Consider the following 14,924-nt stretch of genomic DNA (forward strand, 5'->3'; position numbering starts at 1 on the left):
AAAATTAGTGTGTAATGGTGGTTCATGCTTCACAGAAGTGGAGAAGTACACTTTTGTGGTGAATTCTTGACCTTCTTTACCTTTAACCTTCAAGACCTTTAACCTTATCCTTCTCTGCAGTTTTAATTTTAGATGAGAAATAGAAAATTTAAAAGAATTTTGTTGGCACAAATACCAATTTAAAAATAATACTGTGTTACAATGCAAATCTTAAGAATAAGTCATTGTCTGAACCCCGTGGTTTTCCTATTCCTTCAAACAGCTTGAACTGACACATACTGGATTCAATAAAATTGTCATTGGTAATATTAATATGATTGTTCAGTAAAATGACTAGTATGAACCTTCAAAGGCTACAGAAAATGAAATCATCATTGTTTTTATATACTCCCAGAAAGTGCATCTCATTATTACTTCAGATACTGGTCTGTATTGACCTTTCATGGATTACTAAAGCAGTAGTGGGTGACTACAAATTGCTGTAAATGGACAAATGAAGCTGGGTCACTGAGATGGGAATTCTGAATGAGAATAGACTTCACAACTGGCTGCAGTGACCTGCCCTTCCCCATAAAACCATTGAGGAGGCAGGAAGCATATTCCATTAGATATAATGAGTAGATCTGTAAAAAATGGTAAATATTAAAAGTGTAACTTAACAGAGATAAGTCCATCACATGTATGAACAAAGTGGTCTCCTACTGCAAAGAGGCAAAGAGTTCAGCAGACCTTCACCACAGAGAACACTAAAGAATTTGGTCTGTGTGTATCAAGTGCTTGTGTGACAGATTTTTGAATAATCACGGTTTTGATTTTAGCATGACTATTATTAACCAAGTGGACACTGGTTGTGACTCCAAGGCCCTCATCAATTGTCTAACAGCAGCATTCCTTCCTAAATGAGGGCTTCACTTTGTTCATGTTGATTAAAATGTGTTCAAGGAGTCTTTTATTACTCCTAGTGCAACAGGATTATCTTACTATTTAAGAAAATTCAAAGATTATTCCCTTTTGAGACATCCCAACACAGCCTAAAAGTATTATGAATAAAGAGATTATTTTCTGATGCCTTCTGGGTTTTGGATATTTTCGTTTTTTTCTCAAGGGAAACACCTGAAACATAACTCACTCCACAAGTAAAGCCAATTAAGACACCTTGCCTAGGAATTTGTGTTCTTTAACACTCTGTCTATAAAAACTCCAAATCCTCTTCTCTATTCCCACTAGAGCAAAAAGCAGCATTTATCCCAGACTGACTGATGTGTTGATTTACCAGCTACAACACAGAGCATGTAACAGCTAAGTTCTGCCTGTTGTTCCTGCACTGGGCCATTAGTTGGTATTTATCTCTTGCCATTCACCTGACAGTTCTCCTGAGATCTACAGGATGTACCTTATCTTGTTGTTATTTACAGTACTTGCTACTGAAGTTACATAAAAGCTGCCAAAGTAATTGGGGAAAGATAGTTGACTGAAAGAGATACAATATGACAGATCACGTGATTCTTTTTTTACCTAGGAAACCTCCATCAATTTCTAAATTAATCCTGACTGGTGTTTATAACTCTATTGATAAAACAAAATGTTTATTTTAGCTTTTTTCAACACATATCACTTTTTTTCCAAGTACCTGTGCTTTCCCATATCTTGCTCGAGGACTCTGTGGATATTGATTCACTAATGCTTCAAAGGCCCTTAGAGCTTCTTCAACTTTTCCCTGAAAAGTAGAGATATTTATCAGCAATTCTCTCTAATAAAAATGCTGAAGGATGCAGGACCTAATAACACATCGGTTTCACAATTAAAGAACAAACACAAAACAGTGCAGAATGAATCAACAGCTTTCACTCATACTTTGGTTGGGATTGCCTTCTTATTTAAGAGAAATTCATTGTCATTATTTATGAAACAATATAATCTACTTTCCATGGTTAAAATGAATAGCTTGTTTTTTCTTATTTTACTCACTTTCCCTTTGTTGACTGGATAAAACACTGAGATGAAAATAACCTGTCTATATAAAAATGTAAAGATCCTACTGCTAATAATGAATTCCAGACCAGATATAATAGAGAATAGGAAGAAAATTCTGGACATAGGTGGAAAATTTCCCTCTGCATACCTCCCATGATGAACAGTGTCATAACTACAGTTCTTCTAGGGGAAATTCTGTAGACTTATCCATAGTGTATGGCTATTTCCTCCATGTCTTTTGCAGAACAACATCCCTGAGGACATCTCACACAAGTCCGAATGGAACTGTGGTATTCTCATGATGGATGTTGATCTCGTGATGGATGTTGACTAGCAAGTACAGATAGAAGTTGAGAAGAACCAGCCCCACTGTTAAACAGGTGCTAAGCACTGCTTGGCAATATTTGGCAATAGACCTTGCTGCCACTTTCACCTCTTTACAGCTTTATAAATATGAGTGGGCTATTACACACAACTGCCTTGCTATCTGTAAATATTACATATGTCTAATTTGTTCCTAAATTTATCCTGATTCCTACATGACATGCATAACTATCTAACTAATCAAGAGACACAGCAGGAATAGAGTCAACAAACTGACCCTACAGGCTCGCCAAAATTTCTATTACACCTTTTTCTCGTTAACAATTGCTTAAGTAGCAAGAAGCATGAAAATTCCTTTTGTTTTTGTATTCTAACCTGTAAAGAAGGCTTCTAGTAAGGAACAGCAGCAGCAGCAGCCAGAGGTTAGTGCTCTCTATGCAATAGCCCTCCAGTCCCATCACAGACCTACCAAAACTCTGGGGCTGCATAGATGGCCTTATAAAGTCAAAACTGCACAGTGTGTCCTGAAAATCAAGAATAATCCTACACCTGGAATCACCAAATTGGTTTTTATTGTACTGTACTAAAAGTAGTATATCTGCTCATCCACCTCAAATCTAGGTTATAACAAAGCCCTGCAGTTGTTCTCTATGTGCAAGGACTGTCTGTGAGACATATCAGAGTTTTAAGAAGAACTACATTCAAAAGACTTAAGAGTCTCTCAATTTTAACAGCCACAGTATTGCTTCACTATTTAATCTCACATCTGGAAAAGGGACATGTCTGCAAAGATCTTGTTTTCTGAAATACTCAAAAAGAAGTACAAAATTGGAAGCTATGAGGGTAGATGACTGAAGAGCTTTTTTACTGTTGGGACGTTTTTTGCTTGCTTTTCACGGTCAAGTCATTAAATTCAGAACTACCCAAACTGACTGGTGTTAAGGTCTTGCTGCCACTGGTGAGAAGCAGGAACATCAGTTTCATCCTCTAAGCAGCTGTACAGCAGCAGAGGCACTCCCAGGACACGGAATCTCAACAGAAACGCCTTCTTCAATGATCTGCACCTAATGCTCACAAGGCATCAGAACACTTACTGAGAGATCCTGCTAACACACACACAAAGGTCTCTGGTAACACATGACTTCAGTAGTCAACTGGACAACACTGATAGGACGGAACTAACCCTGTTCCATGTGATCCGTGGAAAGCAGATATTCAGTGATTAAGCTACATATTTTCAAGGTTAACAGTGAGCAAACATACATGAACAGACATACACTTCTGGCTTTAAAAAAATTAAGATAAACTATTCAGCAGAAATTAAACTTCAAGGACAAATATGCACTAAATATTTCAAAAAGTTAATTTCACACAAAGTAATCTAAAATTCATTCTCCCTTTTTCCAAGTTTTTAATTTATTCATTTTTGTGCACTGCATACAGTTCTGAGTCAAACATTCAAAACTTACTTTTTTACGTAGTTTTTCTGCAGCATCTAGTTCAGCTTTAATGGTCTTATCAAACTTGTTTAAGAGCTTTGGCTTCTTCTTTTTAGCTAGAAGATTTAACAAACAGTTCATTACTTCTTTCATATCTCAATTGTCTGGAGTAACACTTAGCTAGGGACTGTGCTGGCAAAGTGCATCATTTTCAAGTGAGGCAGTTTCAAATTGCACTGAAAAGAAACTGATTCCTTCCTTATTACAATCACAAACTCCTATATGAAAAAGCAAACTTCAGTCATTCAAATTGAGTAACTTGGCAGTTAAGTTCAGCAAAAAGCATTTTTCATCACATTACAGTCAAGGATTTTTTTTCCCAAATGGTTCAATTGATGTGGAAGAGCAAAGGGAACTGTTATTTTTCCACATTAATATGGTATCATGAAAAACCTGATCATCAGGGCATACTAGTCATTTCTGAAAGTTGTGACTCTATACATCTACTTCTTTGCCTAGAGCAATCCCTGAGGCTGCATCTGGAGTGCTGTGTGCAGTTCTGGGCTCCTCAGGACAAGAGAGACATGGAGCTCCTGGAGTGCATCCAGTGGAGGAAAATGAAGATGATTAAGGGACTGGAGCACCTCTCTTTTGAGGAAAGGCTGACGGAGCTGGGCCTGTTCAGCCTCAAGAAGAGACGACTGAGAGGGGACCTCAATAACGTGTATAAATAAATATCTTAAGAGTAGGTGACAAGAGGATGGATCCAGGCTCTTCTCAGTGCTGCCAAGCAATAGGACAAGAAGCAACAGGAAGAAACTGATGCATGGGAAGTTCCACCTGAACATGAGGAAGAACTTCTTTACTGTGCAGGTCACCAAGCACTGGAAGATATTGCCCAGAGAGGGTGTGGGGTCTCCCTCACTGGAAATATTCAAGAACTGTCTGGAGACAATCCTGTGCCATGTGTTGTAGGATGACCTTGCTTGAGCAGGAAGGTTGGACCAGATGACCCACTGTGGTCCCTTCCAACCTGACCCATTCTGCGCTTAGAAGAGTTCATAGAAATCATAGATACTCAGGTTAGGAGAGACCCCAAAAGTCGAGTACTTGAACTTCCTGATGAAAACAAGTTCAGCGCTGAAATGTCAGGTTAAGACCCCTTTACGAGATTAAGTTTCTACAGCTTAGTAAGCTATCACACAGCAGTAGAGTAGCAGCAGTATGTGGCACACCAGCCATGAAACAAATTGTGTAAAGTAAACTGCATTTGAAGCAAATTTAAGTACATGGTGTCAGTTTAAGCAGCCATTTATTTCATAGCAGTTTACTCCTAAACAATGTCTCCTTGGTTGCATTAAGTACACTAGTTGTTAAAAAAATGCAAGTACGCTACTGAAAGGATATGACAGCAGGTGACTGTTTCCTCCACATTTGCTACAGCTTAACTCTGCACTTGCACTTCACTAGAAAAGAAGTTTCCACCTTTTCTGACACCAGTAGTGGAAATACGTATTGTCTGACACAAGTCACTACTAGTTAGGTATATCTGTAATTAGTAGCACAACTTTTTTGTTTTAATTATACATTACTGCTTTTTCCCCCTCTATGGAAAGTAAGTCATTAATAGCAGGAAAAAAAGTAAAATTACTATTTTCTTTGTAGAAATTTCAATAGGGAATGCTGTAAATGGTATGTATAAAGTTTAAAGCAAACACCCTACAGTTTTAACATCACAAGACTGCTGCAATGCAGTAGCAAGTATTTTGAATAACAAGTTATTGTAACTAGCCATGTTTTATTCTGCTTCCCAGGTCCTCAGGTGCACTCTTCAGGAATGACAAGAGCCACCACATGCTACTGGAAGCTGTGCTCGTGATTCATTAAATGACACGGTCTCTCTGTGACTCTGATCATACACAGAGTTTTAGGCAGATAAATCACGTCATCTGTGTTAAACCTCAGAGAGAGACCAATGCCTTGGCTAATGCTAAACCAATAGCAAGTCCATCTGCTCATTAGAGGATGTCATAAGTCTGAACTTCTTCTGTATGGAGTGAAAAATAAACACCTTTTTATGTTTTTTCTGTTAAGACTTTTACTGTTCTGTTCAATGTTGAACTTGGACAACTCTGTGTAAGAGTTGTTCTTACATCACTTTTTAAACTCTTCTGAAGTATTGGCATGCACAGTTGAATAGATGCTATTGCTTTCCAGGAGCAGGAGGGGAACAGAATTTAAGCTATCCTACTAAATTCCATTTATTTATTCACAAAGGTTGTATAAAGCTTTAAATACAAAAAATGTATTAAGATTTATAAAAGAAAGGTATTAGAGCAGCAAGACACTAGTATTATTATATCTCTGTTGATTCCTCTTATAATAGTAGGGACTGTAGTTTTCCATGACATTAGCTACCAAGAAGAAGAAAAAAAAACCAAAATAGAACTGGCTGACATTTAGGAATTTACTCCTTTTACAGGATAAACTAACAAATAGCATAGTTTAATATCTTGGTTTTGCTTCCCTAAACACTTCCAAGTTTTTTATTGTAACCTGATTTGAAATCCAGCATTTATACTGGAGCACACAGTAATGCTCTTAAGGAATGTAGTTATCATGGAACTGCATCGACTACAGAGATGTGCTGCATTTTTCTTAATAATATAGATGTTTTTAATGTCTTTTGGTTATTCCCCATAGATTATGTAGGAGAAATGCCTTCCAATCTGTCACTGATTCCTATCTTTGTCTTACTTTACTGTCCTCTATTTCATAGGAAAGCAATGTCTTTACTGCCTTTTCATGCATTTAATAATAGTAATGGTTAAGGAGCATAGCACTGGCTATCTTCCAAGTGTTCACACCCCTTAAATTCAGTCAAATTCACAGAACCAGCTCTTATTACAAGTGCAAGGATCCCTCCACCCCAACCCTTCAGTCCACAGTGACCAACAGGTATGGTGAGGAGTTTCATACATAATGTCATTGGACCTGAAAAGAACAATCCATAATGTGCAAAAGGCTTGTTGGGTTTTGTGATTTTTTCTTTTTAAAAAATATGCCAGCTCAGTTTTTCAAGAAACCATTGCTATTTCTAAGGCCTGGCTTGCTAAACAGCAGGAGTGGAAGAACCCAGAAACATCAGCCCAAGGAACTATGGGGAATTACAAGAGAGAATTAGGTTGTGAGCTGTAAAAGCTGCCTGCAGAGGCACATGGCAGCACAAAGGAGCACATGGCAGCACAAAGGAGCACATGGTGGCACAGAGAGGCTTGTCTCCACCAAACCCTGGGGGGAGGAGGTGTCACACGGCAGAGCCCTACAGAGAGGAGCTGCTGGATGGGTGAACAGCAAGTGACCACCCCATAGAAGGAAGTGTGTTGTTGATGTGGCAACACGGGATAGGTCACGCCACATAACGAAATACTGTGCCTTAGAAAAGTGTATAAAAGCAGCCCATTCCTTTGATCCCCTGCCGGTCTGGGTCCATGATTCAATCGCTGACGAGGAACCAATGAAAGCAAGTGACCTTGAGGACTTTTTAGGTTCATTTTGCTCTTAGCTGCCATGTGAAACTGTCCTTTGCTGTTAGCAAGAAAACTGAGGCATGTCAGCTCCTCTGGGTACAGTATCTGGGAAGCTTCCAACTGGATATTGCCACTAAACACTTGGTTTAGTTTCTGTCCTCTAAGTAACATAAACTGCAACTGAAATGTTAATTCTCAGTTCTTATGAATGAAAATCTTGATCTAAGGCTGGCCAGCTACACAAGAACTGTATTTCAGTGAGACAGGACAGCTATTTGTCAGCTTCTAAGCTTTCAGCATTCATGGAAAGACAGAGTCATTTGGTCCTTCTCAAACTCAGTAAGCATGGCAACAGTGAGGTTCCTTTGAGGCAAAGGAAAGAAGCTTTCCCACCCACCAAGAAACTCCCACTGCCTGTGGGACACCATCTCTGCAGTTCATTTGAGTTTACAAGGAGACGAAAAAAAGCTCAGAAAAAAAAAGTAAATTAAAAAAGTAAATAAAAATCTTACAAGTCTGTGGCACAAAGATACGGTATCTTTCCCTTCGTATCCATCTTGGGTGATGTGTTGGAAGAACCTTTCCGCCACCCTCCATTACAAAAAAAAGTATTCCTATTTTTAGTGCAATTATATATCAGCCCTAGACCAGCAGGAGATCAACATAAAAAGCTGGAAAGGAGCTGTTAACATAAATATTATTCATCTGCTAGGCACCAATATAACACAGTAAACATTATATAATGAGCAATAATTTTCATCCCCCATTCTATTCCTACGTTAAAGGATTCACCAGGGAGCTTTCAGAGTAACCATCAAGCATTCCTCTATATTAACCAGATAGCCTGCTATCTCCCTGCAGGGGTATTTTAATAAATTATCCATTGCCTCCTTCTAGTGCAATAATCTTTTAGCAGATGTGACCCAATATATTAAATTCAATGATACAAAGAAGATAGCTTACCTGTTTTCAGAGGAAAATATATGTAATTTTTTATCAATGACAAATTTCACCATGTCAGTGAAGTCATGCATGATCACACAACTGCTTGGCTGGTTTGTAGTCCAAATCAAGTTGAGCATTAAAATGGTAATAATCCTTTTACGTATCATACTGTGGACTTCCAACAGTACTACTGAGGATTTTCAATAATAGCCTTGGATGCAAGAACAGGCATTCTATCTAGGACTGCTGTCATAGGATTCCTGAAGACTCACTTAGAGAAAAGAGTTTCCACTGAAAAAGCAGCAAGCTAGGAAGAAGTCTTATAAGAAACTCTATGCTAGTTCTTGTGTCGGAGAATAAACAATTACCAGAGATGACAAGCAATCTCATATCTCACTTACTAAGATACAGAATTAAAAAAAAAAAATAGGAGAATATTTCAGAAGTAGCAATATAGTATATTAAATGTGCAGTAAACTTAATAGCCTGTCATATCATCCAATGAAAGTTGATGAAATATTTCATATAACTGTTTTGGCATATGAAAACTAAAATACGAGGCATATTTTGGTTTTAGGTTGAAAAGCACCTTGTCATCACCAAAAGCAGTGACAGTCTTACTTCTACAAGGGACAGAGAAATTATTTTTGAATAATAATGGCACACTGCGAGATACTCTTCAGACCACAAGAGAATCACATCAAAATTAAGGAAAAGTAACTGGATTGTTAAACATAATTGAACCAGTCTTGAAAAATGGTTTAAAAATATTTTGTCTTTAATTGGGGTGGGGAGGGGAGCAACAATAAGCAAAAACAAAGGGTAAAAAGGCAGTTATAAAGAGTTTGCCATGGGAAGAGGGTACACACTGCTCTGTAAAGTGTAGCAACAGAGATGAAAAGAATAAATTATTTTCTGTATCATCATAGTCAGGAGAAGGAAGAGAAGGCTCAAAATGGCTATAACAGAAAATTTGGCTTGAACATCTGGAACTACTATCTCTGAACAAGCACAGTAGAACAGGCTGCTGAGGGCAGCTGTGGAATTCTAATTACTGAGAATTTGCAGTAACAAGATGTATAAGCATCTGCCAGGAAAAATGCACACAGCTGATAAAGCCTTCAGTCAACTAAAGAGACAAAGTAAGCTTTAGGGCCCCACCTAGTCATATGTCCTACAAGTTCTGTAATATACTATTACATGTCAATGTGCTTTAGTGGCAACACTGGAATTACACTGGTAGCTTCCATTCTCTCATTTGACAACCAAAGAAACTCCCACAGCAGCTCACAGTGCCCGTCATCACAGCAGCTGAGATTCCTCCTAGCCCTATGCCAGTAATAAAATATTGAAGCTCCAAAACTTTTCCCAGTGCAAAATTTCACCTCAGTGCTATAATTTCAGAAAAGCCATAAGTTATTAGAAACACTGTCTTGCGATAGAAAGCAATCTCCATTACCACTGCCATTATTAGCTTTTTCTGTGAAACTAAAACGCTAGTAACATTCAAAAAATCAAGTTCTGTAAATATTCTTCTTTTTACCTTAAGTAACTCTCCAAATAACATCAGAAAAATATTTTTGCAAACTGTTGATTTATTCACAGAATTGTATTTCTTGATACTTGACAGCTTTTATTGTGAAAAGCTGCCTGAAGATGTAATAATCAAGGAATTAAAACTTTTCTAGAATTCTAGACAAACACCCTCAAATGATCAAATGTCTGTAAATTCCTGTGTAACTGAGCATAACCCAAGGTTTGAAATAAGTATAAAATGCCAAGTAGACAATTATGTTAAAGCAGTAAGTGCATCTGAACCAATTACACAGAGTAACAAGGAAAAAACAAAAAGAGATAACTAGTACATGGCAAAAAAAATGATTACATATGACCCTAAGACCAAAGCAATAGAAAAAAACTCACAGAAATGTCACAAAAAACTAGTAATACTATTTCTATAATGGAGTAAATGAATCCTCTCTGGCTTCCAGAGAAGTGGGAAGGGTTGTGTGTATGAAATCTCTCCATTTCACATTTTCACCTGAAATATAACACCATCATCCAGGCTAAGGAAAATTTCATTCTCCTAAAAGAGAAAACACTGATGACCTGCCTGAGTAGGTACCAGCCTGGTATGTCAAAACAGTTAACATCATTAGCCAGAATTGGACAAAAATATTGAATACTATCCTGATTATCTTTCACAATTAACACACTTTTTTTATCCTAGAGAGATACCACACACTTGGCATTTTAACAGATCGCAACTTTTAAGTGGGCAAAGGTATTTTCTACACTGTAAAGGCTTCAACTTGTTTCCTGAAAAGGTAATTTAAAAGATGGGGTATCTTTATCACAACACATAGCATGAACTGTTCTGTCGTTGCTGGCACACTTTGAGCCTCTGATCAAAGGATACATGTAGAGTTCTCTTCCTGAGCAAAGTAGGTGATAACATCACGCTGCTATTAAAACTTCCAGAACAATTAGCATTTGTATCTAAAAACCAGTATGCACTTCCATATACTTCACACAAATCTCAGTCCTGTGCCTTGCAAAATATTGGGAGCAGATATTCTACAATTCTGTGATTCTATTCTGACCCAACAGAGGTGCCAGGAAGTACACCGCAAACAGAGAGTGTGTTAGCTGACGTGCAACCATGGCCAGGCAGAAATCTCAACTGGGACTAGCTCAGGCAGTTTTCCACCCAATCTTGCTGTCCTTTTCTCCTCCTCCCTCTTTTGCTCTCAGTACTAATGATTCCCTTCCTAAGCCTTCTACTCCCTTTCTTATGTTCAGAGCCTAGGAAAACTGGTGGGGTGGGAGGGCAGGCTTACCTGTGGTGCTGGAGCTGACATTTTGAACCTGGTCTGCTCACTGAGAGCAATGACTGATAGCCTGGCTGGTCTAACTTGGAGTTTTGTGGGGAAGGTTGCCTTCCACACAGGATAAAAAGTCTTGCTTCAGTGTTTGGAAACTAATGCTGTAGGATTTACAGTCAATTGAGAGGGGCCTGCTCTGTGATTATGAGAGTCCACATTACATATTAGCATAAGTATTTCTTGTTAAACATGTCTTCTAATGAAATTTCTGGTTCCTCAGAAATGGAGAGACAATAACATTACAATCTCTCTGTGGACTTGAGGATGGAAAGACATTACTCCCTATCTAACAAACCACCTCATAAATTTGGTTTGGTTCTTGTAATTAGATTTTTTTATTCACCTATTGATTCATTCGTATTGTTATTATAATGTTAAGGGAGGATTCCTGGCAGCTTCCTTGATGTTAAATCTGCTATTACTCACATGCAAAACAGCGAGGAATTAGGACTCCAGTTTTAATTACTTTATAAGGTATAAGTGATTCAAGATAAAGGCTGGTCTTTACAGCCACCTTGAGGACACATGATCCCCAGTTGTTGAATTGAAAATACACTGGAACAATCCTGCTGCACTGACTGTATGCTGTGCATACTGCTAGCCAGAAAACTGAATGAGCTCAATGCAGGGGTTGGACAAGTGGCCTTTAAAGGTCCTTTCCAACCCAAACTATTCTATAATTTGAATCTTAAATAAAGTTTTAATAAAAGCTATAATTATTTAACTGTAGAGGCTATAACAATATAGTTATGTCTCCTTATGTTACACTATCTCTAAAGCTAATGTGAAATAAAAACCCCTTCATGTGATGCAATCTCATAAGTCACTTGCAGCAAAGGCTCCTCCTGTCACTTCTCTGTCTTAAACTCTGAAAAACTATGGAAGCAATTTCCAGGGCAGGTCATAGGCCTTGTTTTCTAAACACCCTCCCATCCCTGCTGTGATACAAATTCAGTAATAATGCTCTTGGCAACTTCTGAGCGTGTGACAATGACAAGTAGATACCAATGATCATGGTCCGTAGTTGTTTTCCAACAAATTAAGTGACCTTTTGTTTTACTAATTCCCTTTGCCACCCACCACCAATACTACACCTTCCCAGTCCAAGTTTCAAAGCTTCAATTATGTTCTGAAAAACATACACATATATTAGTAGACTTTTACTTGAAATTCAAAATTTGCTCAAGTAATTGTCCTTCCTCCTGATACTAGCCCCGTATCATTACCCAAATTAGTTTTGGAAATTGTGCTGCCTCTCAGTGGGCACTTGAATGAGAATTTGATGATGATGAAAAAATCCTGTCATTGTCCTGTTGTTTGGGAAGCTCATTAGGTGAGATACAGAGAGTGTGTTTTACACTTGTTTTATGGGCTTCTATAAATGGTAACTTAGAAGGTATAAAACCAAGTAACTGCATCTAGACAATTTAAAGCGAGGAGCACTACAATAATTAAAAGATCTTTCTAAACTGTACTGGTAGAACAGGCAAAACCACTATAATCAACTTATCCGGGGAAGTAATCAGACAATAAAAACTGAGGCATTTTAGGGACTAATAAAGCTGGAATCTAATGACTACAATAAATCTTTAGCTGCAGTTCCAGAACAATTTCCCTTGCAGTACAAAGTATTCTACAGGGCTTTCTGTGTGAAATTATTGTTGGTTGGTTAGATGTTGATCATAAGAAACAACTGCAGAATAATTTTAATTTTGGCATGTATTTCCATCATTCACCTCTCTTTAACCATTAAGACTTTGGCTTCACTCGAAGGCTAGACTCAAGCAATCCTTTGACAAACCAGAAAGAAATTTCTGCATTGACTTTCTATTAAAAAATACACTGTAATAGTCTAATATCCTATATATTTAGTTCAGAATGGCATTATGCAGCAGTTTTGGACTTGGACAATTAAGACTTCTGTACACTTCTGTGTTGGTCGTTCTGCACACAGCTCACAGATGCTTAACTGTAGCCTGTATCAAATTTGCAAATCAACAGGTACTATGTATACTCTTAAAAGTAGAGCTTGCAAGGGTGGAACTCAGCCCACCCAACTTGAAGTGACAATGCTGGAGGTGAGCTTACCATGTAAGCTCTTTCTCCAGACAGCAGAGCTCTGGTAAAGGTTCCCAATGGAATTTAGGGGATAACTGATCCTATCCTCTGGCAAACCCCTAAATTTAGTCAGAAGAACAGCACTTTAGCCTCCTCAGATTAGGTAGCTACTGGTATCACAGTGGAATCCCACATATCTTCAAAGGTAAATACCTGGAGTAAACAGTAGTGAATGCTGACCCGTTACCAAAATGACACCTGCAGGGCCACTTGTGGAATGACATTGTCCTTGCTTACTTGAACTTCTGTCCCTAATGCAATACAACTGAGTGTTCCAGCCAAATTGCATTCACTTTTTACTGTCATGCTTTACCAGTTTTGAAAAGGGAAAATTATTATTTATAGTAATAGTACCTATGCTGAAGTTCACTATATGAAACAAACGTTCATAGCTGAAAATAATTTTTTCAGTTTTTATATCTGTTCACCAATATAAATGAATATTCAATATAAGTCCAATATAAATCAAAGTAGAAAAACTAAGCTTCTTACTTTGTTTTTTTTTTTAGTCTATGTGATCAAACACAACTAAAACCACCTCAGATGGAAAGACACCTTATGGATGTGGCATGTATGTCCTGCACTGCACTACCTGTGAAATCTTTTAAAGAATTATTTCTCCAATTCACCTGGATTATCCATCCCATTTCAATTACTTGTTTAAATATAAAGTCTGATTACATTCTTAGGGAGAAGATGCAGAATCCACCTCAAATACAACAGAGAAACCTTGAATCAACTGTATGTTAGAAAAAAGTTTATTTTCATTTTTGTTTCTTTAGAGGACTTTCCAGAGGGGGATTTTGCTAATATCAAAGAATTTCAGTAAGACTTTTAAATAAACTTGATGGAATACTGTTGAATACTGAAATTTACGTAATAATTATGACACTTTGCTAACCAAGTACTATGAAGGCTGCAGCAGGAAAAAAGATAAATGTTGCAAGAGCTACTCAAAGCTATAAATACTTTCTGCACAGAAGGCTCCTTGGAGCTTGTATGTCCAAATACCACAAAAGAAATGCAGACTTGCACATCAGAATGCACTATCAGAATCAGAAGCAAACCCTAAACCCAAGCCAAACATGAATTTTCAAATTCCCTACTCCTTAGATTTCCAAGTTTTCTACATATACCAGTCACAGTACAGTATATTTTATAATACAGCTCTCACTAATTTATTTCTTCACCTTATTAGGCTAATTGAAAATAAACCGAATCATTAGTACCTTATAGCACTTCCTGTGACTAGCTCATCTATAGCTACCCACTTTTAATGAAAGTGGAAATTTAAAACAGTTCAAACTATGAAAAAAGTCCAATAAAATTCAACTTGTATGAAAATCACACAAGCAGTGTAGCTATAAATAAAGTTCATTTTAAAAAATGCAGGGTTGCTTTTCCCTGCAGGATGCAAAATTTTATCAATTTAACCTGGAAAACAAAACCATCCCTTTTTCCACCTTATAGAAACCTTGTAATCTGCAATGGCATTTATTTAGTTGCTGTTTAAAAAGAAACAAAACCACAAAGCACTTAGGGTAGAAAAGGAAAGTAGCTCCCTTTTGTTGTACTTTCATGTCCTAAAGTTCTTGTACAGGCTCTGACTAGTAACGTTGCATAACAGTAAGTTTCTTACACAAGCTGGCATTTTTACCTATGACTGCTTTTTACCCATACTGCATGGCTCTTGTAATTCCTTTTATTAT

General features: G+C 37.6%; 1 protein-coding gene across 1 annotated transcript in view; it reads right to left on the reverse strand.

Annotated features, from left to right (window-relative positions):
• Positions 1 to 14,924, reverse strand: part of ASPH (aspartate beta-hydroxylase) — a 56,690-nt gene that overhangs the window by 34,760 nt on the left and 7,006 nt on the right. The window contains exons 3-4 of the mRNA XM_082288601.1: positions 3,768 to 3,853; positions 1,631 to 1,717 (exon numbers count right to left, since the gene is read on the reverse strand). The gene's annotated coding sequence lies outside the window, so the exon portion shown is untranslated. The remainder of the gene's footprint in view (positions 1 to 1,630; positions 1,718 to 3,767; positions 3,854 to 14,924) is intronic.

The sequence above is a fragment of the Coloeus monedula genome (assembly GCF_965178545.1).
Source record: "Coloeus monedula genome assembly, chromosome: 1".
In the NCBI taxonomy this organism is placed as follows: domain Eukaryota; kingdom Metazoa; phylum Chordata; class Aves; order Passeriformes; family Corvidae; genus Coloeus; species Coloeus monedula.